The 15489-nt window shown below is 36.2% G+C and overlaps 1 protein-coding gene across 4 annotated transcripts in view; it reads left to right on the top strand.

Moving 5' to 3' along the window:
- RALYL (RALY RNA binding protein like) overlaps positions 1-15489 on the top strand; it is a 364670-nt gene that overhangs the window by 311663 nt on the left and 37518 nt on the right. The gene's annotated exons all lie outside the window — the stretch shown is intronic.

Below are 15489 nucleotides of genomic sequence, written 5' to 3'. Positions count from 1 at the left end.
TCCTTGGTATTGCATAAAAATAGATGCTCCCCTAGTCCTACAAAAACTGAGGAGTTCTCTTTTACTGAGAGTTTAATGAGTTTCTTCTGCCAGGATGTGTATCTAAAGTTTTAGCCAGCCAGCAGCAACCCCCAGGCTTTTAAAATACAGTAATGTTTGCAGAAGAAATGCTGACTTACCCACGATTAAACAAACACATGGGTGCCCTTAATGGCTCTTGCAGCCAGAGTTGGTCAAAACACCAATCTGAATTAATTTGGCTGCCTACAGATGGCTTGGTCCTGCACACCAGCCTCATCTACCTTCTGCAACAGAGATTTGTTTCCACATTTTTATTGTGCTGCCTGCAGGACCTAATTAGGCTTTTTCATTTTGCTGTACCTAAGCCTACAACTTTTTGGTGTTTTTCCACTGCTAATTGTTTTGGCAGGGGAAGGGAACATGAAGTGTGACAACCTAAGACCTCAAGGCTGCCACAGGTTTTTGAGCTCTGCGTGTATACACAGGGCTGCAATCGTCCCATAAGAGATCCCATGGAAGAAAATTGGTTGATAAAATTTTGCATTTTTCCCCATCCTCAGAAAACAGCCCGAGAGAAGACCCCAGCTCTTGCTGTTGCAGTTTGTGTTTCAAATGCAGGGAGAGAACACCTTCTGTAGTCCCTTGGTAAAGACAATTCCATTTAATATTCTTTCTATGCAAAGAAATAAAACCCACTCTCCTTTACTCCATGTGAAAGGCAGGGGTGTAATTTGGTGCTGAAGCCATAGTAACATCTTTAAAGAAAGTCTCTAATGGTATCATTCATGAGCAAAAATTCATCACATTTACATCTATTCAGATACTCTTATCTGAATGCAATATTATGATTTTAGTCTAAAACACAAAGTTGAATTTGATATTTGTGCTGTCTTCCTTAGCCTCTTAGAGATGAAGATAAAATCCTTAGGGAAGGCTGAGATGTTAGAGCAGAATGCTGAGTGACAGTCTGAAGGGCACAGGGCACTTCTCTCCAGAAATGTTCATTTCCACATTTTTTCCAGTTTGTGTTCATATTCAACATAAGCAAGACCAAGAGGTGTCTGGACTTTCTTTCCTTTCCATGTTATATAGCATTCATTTTCATGTAAGTTTAGTACAAAAAAGAAGCCATGCAAATGCTGAGTGCTTGGGAGACTATCAGAGTCAAGAGTTTAGGTAAAAAATTCACCACTGAAAATGCATCAAATTAACTTCATGCAAAAAAGTTTGAAAGGTTCAGACTTAAAAAGACAAGGCAAGCCAAAAGTCTTGATAAAAAATTCATGGATACTTCAAAGTGGACACTGCAAAAAGAACAACTAAATGCCAGCTCATATGAAGTTCATCCTGCTTTGTGCAAAGGATGTATTATATTGTAAAACCTTAAAATACCAACATCTTTTAATTATCCACATCAGCTCTCCAAAGTCAGAAATTTCCAAATAGTAATGATGCATAATTATCACCTAACAAAACAGTTATCATTCTCTCTAGATAATTAGATTGGCTCTTCAATTATTAATCACCAGCTATTTCTCGGCAGCTGATTTATCATAGTTATCTGCATGTAAGACTTTAGCACTTGATAAATTTCAGCTAATACTGCAGATTTGTAACTGGTCATTGGTCTGAGCCTTAAAATTAAAATCTTATTTTTTAAGACACAGCCAATGCAGCATTATTTAAGGCCTGTAATAGTATTATATGGTGAATAGAAGCCACTTTGCAACTATGTTTCACAGTAAACTCTTTGAATTATCATTTTTGATTTCTAACTTTAATTGTATGTAACTTCCATTATATCATGTGTGGTCAATATAACTTCAACACATGCAGTGGCAGAAAATTCCATCATAGCAACTAATAATTTTGTCAAATATGTAAAAATATTTGTCTTCTCTGTTAGATATAATAATGTTGAATTCAGAAGAAAGAGAGAAACAACTGATTTTTTTTCTGAGTCTTGTGAAAAGAGATTCATTTACTGCCAACTGCAGAGAATGGGATTATTTCTGGATGAGCAGATGATAGTGCTTCAGTGAGATGGTCTTTGAAAATGCATGTGTTATATACATCTGGTTATCAGCTGAGATTCAATCTATTCTCTGATTTTTTTTTCAATATTTTTCTCCTTTTTATTTTTTTTTTTTGGATTGATTTTTTGTTATAAGCAATATAATTTTAGGTGGAATGCCCAGAGGGAAACATAAGTGAAAAATAATTTATTATATGCATGTGTTTATTTAGTGATGAATAGTTGTCTGCCATGAAAGAAAGGAGGCACAAGTAAAATTAGTACTGCCTAATACATTTTTTTCATTCTTAATAAAAACACTAGAAGTCTGTATAAACTCACACTTTCCTCACCAAGGTCCTCTTTCTAGAAAGTATTTGACAGTAGAAAATACTGAAAAGCCATGCATTTTTCAAATAATATCTTAATCACAGTAACTTTCTAACATAGGTACTTACTTCTACAAGAGACAGTAATTTTGCTGGGATCAGATTCTTGAAACAACTTGGAAATGCTTCTAATATACAAAAAGTAAATTTCATTAATTTAAATTTAATAATAAAATTAATTAAATTTAATAATATTAATTAATTAAATTTAACATTAGTATTTTGCAGACCTATAGGAAATTCTGCTCTCATACAATGGTTTGAGGGATCCCATTCTGCAGAAGTGAGATAGTTTAAATAAAAGCCTAGTCCTTGCAGGGTCTGTTAGGTTAATACCCAGTCCACTTCCAAAATATGCAAGTTTTTCCAATTCACAGTCAGTTTTTGGGGGGTTGTTGTTGATTTTTTCTAATGGACAATAGGTTGTAAGGCACAAAATAGAATGTAGCCACAGAGCATCCTCTGTAATAAATTCCATCTCTCTTGTTCCTCATCCTGGTTATCAGGTAGCACCAGTGGAAGGAGCAAACACTATTCCTACCCAACTTCTGAAGAGAAAGAAAATTATTTTGCTTCAGCAGAGGAAAAATACAAAGAGAGGAGATACTAGACTCATTTTGCACTGTTATTATGACACCAATAAAACTACCAACCAGGACATAATCTTGTAGTTCTCGTTCATATTCAGGCCAGGTATTCAGGAAATGTTTTCATGGAAATCACAGGAGGACTGAACACACTTGACAGTCATTTAAACTCATTGTTTGGACCCAGGCAGTAATTTCTTGTGTTGAAAACCACTTGGGCTTTCTGACTTAGGCAGGCAGTAGCAGATCTTCTGCTTTTGCAGAGAATACCCTTTAAAACAATCAACTCTTTGATTATGTATGAGCTTTAGCCTGGAGGCAAGAGGCACATGTCAGAGTTCTGCAAAGGTTTTTTACTTGGTGAGACTTTCAGGGTAGTGCAGAGACACAGCAGGGATTTGGGATTTGAAAGCACATATGGATACCTGTGGAAGGCACTGAGAATCTCTACCATTTAATTTTAGGTAGTAGTACTGACATACTTCTCTTCCAATTTTCCAAAACCCACAAGGCTTAGGCTTTTCTATAACTACCACTTACCATTATTTTAAGACTCTGAAACAGGCATGAATACAGCTATTTTATAAATTTATAATTACTTTTTTTTTCTTTTTTACTTTAAGCTCTCTCACAAGAAGTGGTTAGAAAGCTACAGTAATAATAATGTTGGTCCATTGCTGTGACTGAATTTTTAGTGGTTTTGTGATATTACTCCATGTTTAAAGATCCTAGACTGTGTTTTTTCACTGATCTGCAATTTAAATCTAATTATTTTATGGTTTCTCTATTTGCCTGATTTTTTCATTCTACATCACTTCCACTTTCACACACAGAGCAATATATATATATATATATATCATTAAAAAAAGACCAATGAATTATCCAAAAAACGTTCTTTTCCTAATTCATAATTCCTAAATTAACTTTCATTTGCAACAAACTCAAGAGATAGTCATCTTAATAAATTCTTTTTCACCTCTCTGACCTTTGTAATGTCAGTAGAAATGTTCTTCATAATTGGGAAAGGCAAGAGCATGAGATGACACTTTCTCTCTTCTGGTTATTCTATTTCCCTTTCCTTTCTTTTTTTACTGTTTCTGTCTTCCAAGACTTCCTTTTTCCCTAGCAATTCTAGAAAAACAATACATACCCATATAATTTATGTGTTGCTTTAATGATGAACAATTCCACAGCACTGAATATTTGTACCCTCACCTATGTAACAGATATCCAGGAGGTTTTCTAGAAGAGGGAAAATTATGCACCAGGGAATGTTTCTGAAGGAAGTCCAGGAAGCTGAAATACTCAGGGAGTGCAGGACTGAAATCTGGGAACATAATAAAGAGGAAATTCAAGGGAAAAGGACAACTCAAAAAGGGAGATATTGTCTTACAGTGGAAGATGGAGGGAGGAGGAAGGGCAATACTTGCTGGGCATGTGCTCTCACTGTGGAACAAAACTATTTACACCTAATTTGCTTTTTTCCCCCCCCCCCCTCAAATGGCAGTGACTGACCCATGACTTATAGAAAATAGTATTTGAAAAGGTCTATGTTAGCAGTTTTCCTATTTCTGAGGTGTCAGCATAGCATCTTGCCACAGCAATCTGTATGGGCTTCTCTGAGTATTCAGTATGAATGAGCTTACTGAGGAGCTCATGTGCAGAAATATCATGAGACCCAGCTCCCCACCCAAAACTCATTTGGAAATTGAGTGGTTTTCATCCTTCTTATGGGTGTTGCATATGAAACACTTTATTTATTCTCACAAGTTTACAGATTATTACAAAGAAGTTCTATTTCTTCCCCTTGATAGATATATTGAAAGATATTGTGCTCAAGTTTTGTATTTTGAGTTTAAAATTCCCTGCAATGCTGTACAAAACAGCCTGTGTCTACTCCTTGCTCTTCTGCCTGTGTTTCTCTAACCACTTTTGTACAATAATAACAGTTGAAACTCTTCTGAATATTAAGTTCTGAGCACTCTAGGCCTTAAACAAATATTGGGTGGGGATGTGATGGCTGATCCCTCTGATTCCATCCTTGAAATCAGTTTGATCTTTTTCACCAGAAACTGAAATATGATTCAGCTAACCTAACATTCTACTTGCACTTGAGCTAAAAGAGAAAGATTTTCTTAAAAGAGTAAACACCAGAAAGACAGCCAGTGCTGCTCTGAGAACTTTTACTTGACAGTCTGCTTCCCACCCTTCTGTTGTAAAATAACTGGCAGCTCCTTGAGAAAGAGATTTCTGCTTTGGAGTTCAACCAACTGTGATCATAGCAATCAGTGAGTGGACTTGCTTCAAAAGTGATTGCTCCACACCAGCCTGTGTATTCAGTGGCTTTCTAAACAGAAAAGAAAGGAGCAAGAGAGGAGGCAGTACAGAAAGAGGCAATCAGAGAGAAACATTGCTTGTTGCAGAGCAAATTGCAATTTGCTGATGTCTCTCTCATTTTGTTAAATATTTTTAAAAATATAAAACTTCAGGTTAGGAGTTACTGGCTTTAGTGTTGCTCTTTTATTAGCCTTTTGTGTGATACCAAGGAACAGCTACTCACATCTGGTTTACTGGATCATTCAGCTGTGCATTTGCATACTGTGGTACAACCCCAATTTGAAAAAAAATCACAATATGTCCTGATATTAGGCAAGCTTTCAGCTAATAAATTGACCTAGATCATATATTATTTTCTACAAATTTATCTTGGTTTGAGATTTGACCTTGTTTACAAACCACTTTCCAACTACCTTAGTATAATGATTTACAAACCATAATTTGAAAAGAAGCATGACTGTGCTCTTCTGACTATGTCAGAAGTATTTATGATCATATTCAATAGTCTCTGTTTGACCCAAACTGGTGTTGATTTTAAGGGTCTTGATTTTGACTGGTTTGGTTTCAGTTTCTTTGGGGTAAATTTTTGCTTAATTTTAATTATGAACCTCAGTTCAAAAGCACTATCCATTGAGTGTGGGATTTTTTTATCTCAGATTTAGGACAGATTCTTATGATTTTCAACACTCTTCAAGCCAAAGTTCAACTTTTTCTGCATCAGCCATACATGTTCTATGTGTATGCACAGGTTTAACAGGTTAAAACAACTTCAATGCTGATGCAGCTCAAAAAAAAAAAAGGGAATTAGGTCACATTCTGCCTTATCAATAGTAGGATAAGAGTTTTATTGCTGGGAGTTTAATTACTGTCCTTCAAATTTTCATGTCCAAAGTCTTCAGCTTTGGTTCTGAAATCATTTAAGGATCAGTTTTGCTGAATAAAATGGAATCCTTCACAACATATTACAGCATAATTAAAAGTTGGAGGATAAGCCTTAAATGTGAGGTGGGAATAAGAGAGTGAGTCTGTCATGCATGACCAGTAAACATGGGGGGTTGTTTTTTCTTTTTATTTTCCTCTAATCCTGTATACCAAAAAAAAGAAATAAAAAAAAAAAAAAAAGAAACAGACATTCTGAGCTCTGCACATGTGATCCTGTAGCCTTTATTCTCAAGAATAAGGATGGAAGGTTGAAACAGGTGCCATCCTGTAGCCAGCTACTTTTATCAAAGTTTTTGATAACTACACAGACACCAGAAAGTAGTTGTAAGTTTTTAAATTTTTGCATGATGACAGAAAGGTTTGGGTTAGAAGGGACCCTAAAGATAATCTGTTTACAATTAGTGCCACCCATTAGACCAGGCTGCTCAAAGCAGCCCTGAACACTTGCAGAGATGAAGCATCCACAACTTCTCTGGGCAACCAATTCCAATGTCTCACCATCCTCACAGGAAATTTCTTCCTAATATTTAATTTGAATGTCCCCTCTTTCAGTTTAAGCCATTCCCTCTTGTCCTGCTATGTAGGGATATCCTTTGTCAAAAGTCCTTCTCTTCTCCTTCATGTGGGCACTTTAGGTACTGGAATGAGGTTTCCTCAGAGTCTTTTGTTCTTCAGGTTCAGCAGCCCCCAGCTCTCATCCTGTCTTCATGAGAAAGGTGTTCCAGCCCTGTGACTCCTCTGGGCTTGCTCCAGCAGGTTCACATCCTTCTAATTTTGGGAATAGCAGAGCTGGATGCAGGGCTGGCTCCACATGGGGCCTCATGAGAGCAAAGCAGAGGGGGAGAACCACCTTATTGACCTGCTGGCCATGTTCCTGTGATGAAACCCAGAATACAACTGGCTTTGTGGGCTCTGAGTACACACTGCTGACTCATACAGAGTTTCTTTTCAACCAACACTCTCGATGCCTTTTGTCAGAAGCATTTATTTACCAGAAAGTACCCACTAGATATGGCTTTGTTTATTTTCTTGCCATCTAAATCAAGGGACAGAAAGTACAGAGAGTTTTCCTGGCAAACTATGAACAACAAGTAGTCAAAATGAAAAACTACCAACTTTCAGACTGCATTTTTCACATGAACTGTTTGTTCTGAGCTATTTGAAAGTAGCTAACAACTTCACAGAAATTAGGATCAATATATGAAGGAGGAAAACTGAAGCATTTCTCAAATAATCTAATTCATACTGAAGATCTATCCTTTCTTGGTGTACAAATGGGTATGGGATGGAAATGGAAGCTGCATCTTCTGAGACAGTGAAGTTACTGAAACAAAACTGGAGCTCATTATTGTGGTTTATAGAGCAGTATTGTGCCAAAGTGTTCCCATTTCTTCAGCAGAGATGGAGGACCCTGAGAGGTATTGAATAAAGCTTTGTTTCCTTGCAAAATGAATCTTTTCACTTATATCCACACACACATATTAATCATGGTTATACTTTAAATCTGAAATCAAGTATGATTTGATTTCAAGCCGACCTTGTGTAGGTGTCAGTATTTAGGTGTATTTCACGTTCTGGATGACTCTTTATAGGCTATAAAACTAAAACTGTCTTGCTGTGTAGAGCATTCACAGAAAAGTAAAATTCCAGCCATGTAATTGTATGAGTAATGGTAATGTGGTTTTGCTGGGAGAAGGCAAAAATCATGCAAGGGGAGCTCAGCAAGAAGATAACAGAGTGGGAAGGAGGAGTCAAAGAGAGAGACCTTAAGAGTGTTCATTCCTTCACAGAATCTTGTGGTTTGGGAAGAGACGCTGGAAGCAATTCTCAGAACTAAATTGTTTTGGTAGCTTAATTCAATAAACTATATAAAATGAAATTTAGTCTAAGGTGTGCCTGTATTTTTAAATTCTGATGTGCATTTCCCACAGTGATAAAATAAACCACTTGAAATTAAACTTTCTTTAAATATTTGCTAGACATGGTACATAAAAGTGCAAGCAGAGCCCTCATCTGTCAGGGACTGGGACCAGATAATCCAGGGAAAAATGTTACAGAAAATGGCAATAATAGAAGCATAAAATTCCACGAGCCCTATTTCGTGCAAATAATCACGGAATGGTTTGGAAGGGACCTTAAAGATCATCCAATTCCAATCTCCCCTGCTACAGACAGGGGCAATTTCCACTAGACCAGGTTGCTCAAGTATTAGTATTATGTTCTTAACAGACAATAACAATAAGCCAATGAAATTTGCTCATCTGCAACAAGTCGTCAAAATTTCAAACTGTGCAACTGTTCCTTGGAGCTTAAAACAGCAGCATGAGGGAGTCTCCAGAAGTGCTGTAACATCCAGCAACTGCAAGGGAGGAAATTACAAAAAATGCATACTGAACTCCCCAAATTTACTTTGAGTTGGCTCTTTTTTGTTTTTTTTCTCTTAAAATGTGAAAGGCAGAGTATTTGACAGAGTCTGCAACATGTGATTTTAAAAAATGTGACTATTGTATTTTAAAGGTGCTTAGTTATGCGAAAAACAGGTAAAACCTGAAAACAATAACATAACCTGATTACACCCTATGGATATGTTTCTCAAAAAACTACTCAGTGAGGAAGAGAGGAAATAATTAATACCCCACAATGTTAGATGCCCTGACAGTGAAACAGGGAGTAGAGCAAGTCCTTAGAATTTGGAGGTAGCCATAAAGAAATATGCCAGGCAGAGTAAACCAGGAGAGTATCCAGATTGCAGCCTTCCATGCTATGAAAGGTGGGAGCACAAGTGAATGAGGAAACCTGAGAAAGATCCCATCCTAATAAAAAAAAACAAAACATTACTCAAAAGAGACAGGCACAGAAACTCAGTTCTTGAGTTGGCTGAGACATTAGAGAAGTAGGTAAAAGCAACCAGTATGAGTGAGGGGGAAAAAAGGTCTCTGCTTCTTGTAAATTAGAAAATAGGTATAGAAAATTTTCAGCTAGGTTGTTCATACTTGCCTTATACCTGCATGACAAGAAATCAGTAGTTCTTCCATATGTCCACTATGGTATAGGGAAACTTCAATACCAGTGTCATGACAAGCCACCAGACCCTTTTGCCACATGCTACACTCTGGTGAGTCATCTGGGACAAAAATCCTTTCACTTATGAGAATAAATATAATAAAAAATCCAGACATATGTTTAAGATAAAAAAATATGATCCCTTGATTTCAACAGCTTTATTCTGGATTTACGTTGAGATGATTTGATTGAATATCCTTCTGTACATCAAAAGGTCTTTCCATTGATATTCTAGAAATTTCCTTGGTTTGTGACTTTGTTTTCCCTTACACAAAATAAATCTTTTTGTCACAGTTTATGCAGAACGTGAATGAACGCTAAGTCTTTCAAAGCAGAAGTATTAGGAATATTTGCCAGAAATCAAGGAAAATGTAGTCAAGCTAGCACTGGTCTAGAGGATAAAGTTGGTTGTGTGATGCACAGCTGCTCTTTCCACTCATCTCTGAACAGACTGGAATTGAATCCAGTTCTGTGCTTGGTTATAGAAGAATCTTCTTATCAGATGCACTTGCTGTGGAAATTATTACACTGTGGATCAGGAGTAAAAGAATGCTTTTGCAGATTCACAGATTCACTGCACTTGCAAAGCATCATCTTGGAAAAACAATCAGTTTGACTTAACTCCACAAGCTGTACTCTGGACACTGAAAGTTCTGACTCTTTCACATCTCCATTTTGCTGCTTTAAACCTTGAGTTGCTCAATCCAAAATAATTAAATTACTTAGTAATTTAATCAGTAAACTTGATGTAAATGAGAACAAAAATTTAACTTAAGCCTTTTGACAGTTTGAAGAATGGAAAGGAAAGCACGTGATGCAATTTTCTAGATTTTTTTTCTTTTACATGAACTCTGACATTGTCACATTTCACTTGATTAATTTTTTGTGAACTGTGCCTTTGTGTTTCATTCAGTGCTTCTAAGGCATCTTATCTGAAAAGTACATAAAGTTTCAGTTTTTGTAATCTTAAATAGTTAGTCTTTCAACTCCAGTGCTACTACTATGATTTTAATTTAATCTGCTGTTCAGTGAAATGCCGTGGAAATACTAAACCCATCACTTAATTCTACACCTGTCAACAAGAGTCTGCTGTAGCTGTCAAACCAAGTCAAATAACACTCCCTCAATGTATACAATATTATTAACAAATTGGATAATCAATCACATGTGTATGGTTTGACAGTAGTACCTTGAACATACTGAATTTAAAACAGTTTTTTAAGAGGCAGGACCAATTTCTCATTTACTAGGAAAGAAAAAATACCATCTGGGCATTATGAACCCCCCAGTTAGACTATACAATTAAAGGACTCTTTGCAAAGTGGTTGGGCCACTGGAAATCTTTTTTTTTTGCCTTATTTTGAAATGTTCCCGTGGGAAACATAAATAATTGGACATTACTTTAGGTGACAGAAAAATTGTTTTGCAATAGGAAGAGAAAGGTCAGGGAGATATGAAGTAGATTTATACAGATATCCTTAAATTAAAAAGCTACTGTTTTGTTTCTAAAGAGCATCAGGATAGCATTGTTTAGCACAGGCTGTACCTGCAGCTACACTAAATAGTTTTAATTAGGAGGAATTCTAATACTTATCTGCACAGAAAATTCTTGGGGTTTAGCTTTGCCTGCATCACTATTGTCTGTCTTGCTTCCAAATAAACACCTCTGAAACCAGCTGATTCCCAGAGTATGAACATTGATCTCAATGTCTTTGTTCTTGTCTACCTCACAAGCTTTGCCTATTCCTCTACAGGAAAACATCTTAGTGTTTTAGTTACCTGATTGTGTATGTGAAACTTTGAATATCTGCCCAAGTTTTGCCTTAAATTCAGGTTGCACAGTAAGTTCAAGAGTTTCCCTGAAATACATTTCACTGGGATAAGACTTCTTGAAAGAAAGGATGAGAGTAGAGAAGGAACATACTGAGAGACAGAAAAAATACAGCCTAATAATATTGCAAATAAATTCTACCTAGTGCCTGCAGAAAGATACTTTAATGGAAAATGGAGTACTGTATGTCAGCCTGTTCACCTCTTCAGATTAGAATTGCAATCAATTGTTCAGTTTTGCAGAAAAAAAATATCCATTTACAGTGTTGCATTCCATAATGCACTTTTGGAAACTTAACTCCTTATGTTTTCCAAACTCAGGAAAAAATACATCTTGCTCTTAATTAAATAAATGTACAGAATTTGGAAAATGAAACAAAAAACTTTTATTAACTAATGGTTACAAAATTATTATGAAATTTAATCCTTAATTGAAATATACAGATACTGGATTATGTTAATTGTTTGGTATTTTGGGACAAGTGATTGGGGATATTGGTGTTAAGCTGTTCTTTTCAACTATACCTATTTGCCCTCATAACTTCATTATGGGAATGAATGTAAAATACTTCTCTGCATTTTTTTTCCTCTTCCAGACCTCTCTTTTTTCCTGTAAATGTCTAATATATTAGTTGAAGGAATCACTGAAAAAAATTGCCTTTTAACAGTAAGTCTGTCAGCAAAAAAGCAGGCTCTGGAGAATGTTCTCTTTCTCTGCAGAATATACAGTCTGAACTGCAAAACAGCAGTGTTCCTCCCCTTCTATCAGCATTCTCATCCTTAACTAAAACTGAATTTTCTTTAAATAAAGGTGAGATTCAGCCCACCAATTTAATTCATGTCTGAGAGGGTAGGTAACCATCCACTGAAATCTCCACCATTTTTTTCAGTAGCTCATGAAAGTAACTTCCCTCTGATGGATTTTCTAGCTGGGAAAGTTTCCATCTCACAATACTTCTTCTCTAAATCATCTAGTTACCCTCACCAACTTCCTTTTTAACATCATACCAGTTTAGACTGATTTTCTTTTGCTCTCAACAGGAGCAATTTCTAACACTCTTTCCCCATGACATGAGAAATTATTTCACAAATGGTTGGAACACTAGTTCCAACTATAAGGTTGATATATGCTTCCCAAAAAGAGTTTGATTGAAGGACTATTGCTTTTATATTTAATATTTTTATTCAGGTCTCACAACAGAGAAGCAACAGACAGTAGAAATGGTGATAGCACTGTCAATTAAATTAAGATACATTATACCTGGTTTGTCAGCACTTATGATTTAAATATATCTTTGTACCTGTGGAAAGAAAAAGCTATATTAGCTAAGGCTGATTTAAATGGAAGACAAAAGTCTTGTTGACAGGAAAACAACAAAAGGTATTTCTGCTCTGTTCTTCATTAACTCTCTTAAATTTAGAATAACCCCACAGAAGTCAGTTATACCACTAATGTTCAGAGCTAAATTAAAACAAGATGTGATCATTAGTTTATAAACACCTTTTGAGGGTATAGCATAGAGAATGGAAAAAAGATTGTACTTTTGTTGTAGCATGTTTTCAACATCAGTTATATAAAGACATAATAGCATCCATAAGTTTATTTCAAAGATGCAGGAGCATAACACTGCCTGTTTGGCACATGTGCAACTGCTGACACACACAGGAGCTTTGAATACAGACAGCATCATAGCTCTGAAATTATGGTCATGGGGGAATAATTTATTCTTTAGGCATACACAGTTTTAAAGATATGCATAGTGTTAAATGAAACCAAAAAAAGAGACAGCTGGTACAAGATTGTCTTGGTGATGCAAAGTTAGGAAAAGGAGCCATGACTTTTGCTTAGTAGAAGCACTTTTTATTGATGAGTTTTCTTTGTCTCATTGTGAGACACACATAAAGCAGTGTCTTTTACTGTCTACTGCATCAATACAGCACCATGCACACAGTTCTACTGTTAATATTGTAGAGATGGCATATGTTTGTGGCTAGGTAATCTGCCTGTTTACAGTACCATTAGGAAACTGCTGACTCCACCAAGTCACAGGCTTGTTTAAACCTTTCTCTGCTTCTGACCTGCTGAGTATTTGGTATTCAACACTGTATGAGTGATTACCTGTGGCCTCCATTACACAGGCTGCTGGGTTGCTAAGGAATAACTCTCAAGAGGTTAAGAGCCTTGCAGTCACCTTGATCTCAGTGCCAGTGACTATCTGTGCTAATTTTGTGCTGGGTGTTATACTGCAGCACTGACCAAATCTTTTGTCTGTCCCATGACATGCAGAAGAAGGAGCAATTAAGGGTGTAGATGGAGAGATGTACTGGTTGCTTTCACACTATAATCTCTTCAACCTATTATTACAGATGAAACATCATCATTCAACTTAAAATTTTCATACCCATTGAGGGGCCAGCAGTCTTTATTCTGTCCTGTAAGCCAGAGCTGAGTTTCTACAGAAAAATACAGTCGTCCTTCAGCCTTACTCTAACTGGTGCCAGTGAATTATTCTTCACCAGCTTCATGGTCTTCAACCTTGAAAAAGTGAATTTGTCCGGTCTTTATGCAAATTAAATAAATGTCAACTCCAGGCAAAAGGTTTCGTGTGACAAGGCTTTTAAATTTAATATTTTTTATTCAAATTGCCTGTTATCTTCTATTTAAAAAACACACATTGAATATTAAGTATGGGCTTACTGAAGCTATTAATCACTCAGCTAAATAAAACCACTAGGAAGCTGTGAATAGCTGTAAATAAAATAATAGCTTTGATACCTGCTACTTCTTAGTTTCATATAGATTGGAGTTAAGGACAAATTAAGAGCTGTCATATACTTCAGAAAAAAAAAATCTAGTTTTGCATTAAGATAAAGAAACCTGATCACTGTACATAGTCTACTATTATTTAATGATATTTTGCATCCTCTGCCATGCACACCTTACCTGCTGCTGGGCTCTAGTCTCTCAGGGCTCTTGAATTTAGTAAGTGTTTCACATGAAATGCATCTTAGGAATTCTTTTCTCAAATAAATTTCAAAAAGGGCCACGGTTGTCTGCAGCTCTCATGATCTTCAACTGCAATATTGTGCAGGCAGAGAGTACAATATATTCTATTATTTGCAATTGGGCAAATTTCACTTGCATGTGAAAGAGATGTGGCAGAGGTGAAAATTATGCCCTGACCTGCTTGACACATTCTTCATATTATGCACTAAAATCCCCATTTTGCTCAATGTTCAGGAGCAGAAATTATCCACAAGTTCATTCCCTGACAAGCAAAACTTCTTTAATATGCAGTTGATCTTTAAGGTCTTTTCCAATCTATATTACACTATCATTCTATCATGTCCCTCTATTTTCAGGGTAAGTTTTCTTCTGTGCTTTGTGCTTTCTATCTCTGTCTTTTCTACCTTTTTCCTTTCTTACTGAAAGCTTCTCCTTCTTTTGTCATCATTTCTTCACACTTCTCACCCTTACTATTCATAATTTTCCTTCTCAGGACAGGGAAAAACTTAGAAAATGTGTTACTAGGCAGCATAATAAATCCTTGTGACTTTTCCACAAAGAGCCTTTATTGACTCAATGGTTTGTTGGCTTTAGGGGTTTTTTGGGTGTGTGAGATAGATAAGACTTCTTTGCTATTTCTTCATCACAAAAGTAGAAAGTTGCTAATGGAATGCAAAACCAGGAAGAACAGTCTGGCATTGGCATTGTTATTGACAGCTCATAAATAGTTTTCTCATGGACTTTTGCAATTTTGGATGTGTTTGTTTCCTATGATGGTGCCTGCCCAGATTGGTATGTATAATTCCCAGATTGGTATGCATATTCTTTCCTAAACCTGAGAGGAAATGCATTCCTGTAACATTTATTTAGCACTTATGTTTTTAACTTTTTACTTTTTCTCTTTTTGATGAAAATAACTTGGTGGGCTCAAGGACCTGCAAGAAGTCCAATCTTTTTCATGTTTCTCTAAATCAAAGTAACTGTCTTAGCTCACCTTCTCACTCATTTCCCACTCTTTCATGTATTTAACTCTCTTCCTCCACTCCACTGATGATGCTATGTTAGACCAAAAAAGAAGAGGGTGTCAGATTTGGAAAGCTTCATTTGATCACTCAGAGAATTACACTACAATGATCCTTTAATTACAGAGCTGTCTCACTGTGTTAAATCCTTGCTGTATGTGCTGTCAACAGTTTACACAGTGCTGTGTGCCCTAGGCTTCACATTTCCAAATAAACAGCAATAGCTGACAACAGCATTGACAAACTTAATGTACATTGTACAAAAGAAGTGGAAGGA

The sequence above is a fragment of the Oenanthe melanoleuca genome, chromosome 2, assembly GCF_029582105.1.
Source record: "Oenanthe melanoleuca isolate GR-GAL-2019-014 chromosome 2, OMel1.0, whole genome shotgun sequence".
Taxonomy (NCBI): Eukaryota; Metazoa; Chordata; class Aves; order Passeriformes; family Muscicapidae; genus Oenanthe; species Oenanthe melanoleuca.
This window is presented reverse-complemented; position numbering and strand designations above follow the sequence as displayed.